This window comes from Peromyscus maniculatus, chromosome 3 (genome assembly GCF_049852395.1).
Source record: "Peromyscus maniculatus bairdii isolate BWxNUB_F1_BW_parent chromosome 3, HU_Pman_BW_mat_3.1, whole genome shotgun sequence".
Classification (NCBI taxonomy): Eukaryota; Metazoa; Chordata; class Mammalia; order Rodentia; family Cricetidae; genus Peromyscus; species Peromyscus maniculatus.
In genome coordinates this window covers 159597650-159600327 of record NC_134854.1, presented here as the reverse complement: position 1 = coordinate 159600327, position 2678 = coordinate 159597650, and the positions used below count along the sequence as shown (strand labels likewise).

Here is a 2678-nt window from a genome sequence, read left to right as displayed (position 1 = left end):
CAGGCACATACTCAAGGAATCACTATATGTTACTCTGCTGTGGGAGGACAACTCTAGACTATATCATCTTTTAAGTTTTTTGAGGAAGTTGGGAGAGAAAAGGGCATACTACAAATAGCATGTGTGACTTTGCTCCGAACAAATTGAGGCCTGTGAATTGTGTAAGTGAGCAAATCTAATTTTAGTGAACAAAAGAGCCTGTGAGATGCTGAGTGTAATTTTTATGTAAAAATAGGAGTCTCCAAAGACATCTCTCTTTAAACAGATGAATGCAAATTACTGAAGTCATCCAAATTGAGGTTGATTTATGCATTTTTCATTGTACTCTTTCACAACAGAAAAAGCTTTTTCTGTTTCCAAATAGGATGCATTTGGGGTAAAGTTTCACATGGTGCAGCAAGAATGGCTTAGTGAAGAGAGATCCAAACCAGTCATGTAGAGAAATTATTTCTGTATCTTTTTTTCCCCTCAAATACAGCTTCTGCCAAATAGGCTGGCCAACTGTCTACTGTATCCATTTTTTTAGAGACTTGAATTTTAATTACACAAATAAAAGTTTTAATGCTATGTATCAGAATATATGATATATGCTCCACTGGCACCCAGTGTATTCAGCAGAGGACAGGCGCAGTAGGAAAAAAAACCCTCAAATTCCATTTCAATATAAGAAGAAACTCAGTTCTCAAATCAGTGCCAGGCATGAATTTTATTCAGTCACCATTTGAGCATTGTTAGTGTCATGATGTAGTTCAGCTTTACATCTGCAAAACTCTTTAAATTGACAATAAGTTGTTGGCTTACATAGCACTGAAAGAAGATACCTGATTTGAGAGGATACGCTGCATGGTTTACATTACTCTTTTCTTTAATTTTGTTTTCATTTTCTGATCCTTTCTACTGATTCTTAAAATGCTTTTAAATTTTGATTTATTTATTTTTTATGTGTATCAGTGTTTGTCTGCATGGAAATTTTTGTACTATATGTGTGCAGTGCCTATGAGGTCAGAAGAGAGCATTGGCTTCTTTGTTACTGGGGTACTAGAAAGTTATGAGCGGTTATGAGGGTTCTGGAAACTGAACCCAGGTCCTTTGCCAGAACAGAAATCACTATTAATCACCAAGCCATCTCTCCAGCCTTTGTTAAAATAGTTTAAGATATACCTTTTACATATATGATATGCATGTAAATATATTTATATGTGTAAATATATGCAGCACATATATGCTATATGAAATTTAATTAATCTATGCATTGTTGTGTGTTCATCTGCATAGTCAGACAATCACTTATTGATTAAACAGATTTGGACAAATGCCAACTAATGTGAGTTCCAGTTCTATACACTGAAAATCTTAGATATCAATCTCCACAATTCAAAGAGTGGAAGGTTTCATTTATCTTTGGGGAACTTACATTTTTAGTTAATAAGTGCTTAAGTTTTGTTATCCTTTCATTCATCTATTATTTTATTTACTTATTTTCTATTGAAAAATCATAACAATATATTCTGATCATGCCTTTCTGTTCCATCAATTCCTCTCAAATCCTTCCCACCTCCCTACCCTACCCATTCAACTCCATACCCTTTATTTATCTCACTTTAGAAAGTAAACAAACCAAAACATGAACAAAAATCAACAACAAAATCCAAGAAACACACACACCACAAAAATGGAAACCACAATATATAAGCAAATGACCAATAAGAAAAAAAAAGAAAACCTCAAAGAAAGAAATATGTGTTTAGAATAAAAAAAAATCTACAAAAATACCATTGAGTTCATTTTGTGTGGGCTAAATACTTCAGGGCATGGGGACCACTCTGAAATGTGGTTCATATACCTAATGAAACACCATGGAAGAAAACTAATTTTTCCTTCACCATAGGTTATCAGTTATTTGGTTAGGCAGGTTTTGCCCATGTCCACTTCCTCCTTTCAGGGCTAGGCCCCCACCTGGCTTGAAATAGTGCAGCCTTCTGCTGTCACAGTCTCTATGAAGGCATATATTTCGTATGACCATCAGTCTGTTGTCTCTGGAAGACATGTTTCCTTTGAGTCCTCCACAACATCTAGACTCCTCTTCCACATTAATCCCTGAGGCCCAAGGTGAGAAGTTTGATGGAGATAACCCATTTAGGGAATTCCAAATTGACCTAAAGTAATTCCAAGGGGAAAATCTTCCCTGGGTTCAGAATTTGCAGTTAGATGTGAATGAACATCATAACAACTATTTGATGATCATGTATGATACTGAAAACAGGACAAAAGCCTTCTGTTTTGGTATTCTATCCAGACCTAATCCTGTGCTCAAGCTTTACAACTCAAGGTTTGGCTGTATACCCTTCTTTCTCAGCGTTTTCAGGATACCTACTTGCATTATCTTATGCCTGTTATCCTTTGTTCTTTCACTACAATCTGTCTGTCGAATGTGTTAAATTCTATATTGCTTTTAATCTGTGTTTTGCTGTTGTTGTATTATAAGAGAAGATGATGATGATGATGATATTCTATAGTTTATGGTAATTAAAATATGGACTTCTCCAAAGATCTCTAAATTTAAATTTTTGTAATTACCTCTGCTTAAAGATTCATGCTGCCTCTATATTCTCAAGAGATATTAAAATATATTATTCTTTGTCTTCTGCTCCCTTTCTTTGCTAGCTTTGCTCAAGAGG

General features: G+C 34.9%; 1 non-coding gene across 1 annotated transcript; it reads left to right on the top strand.

Annotated features, from left to right (window-relative positions):
• The first annotated feature begins 2099 nt into the window (after positions 1-2099).
• Positions 2100-2265, top strand: LOC121828424 (small Cajal body-specific RNA 16). The gene has a single exon (XR_006070897.1).
• Positions 2266-2678: the final 413 nt, after the last annotated feature.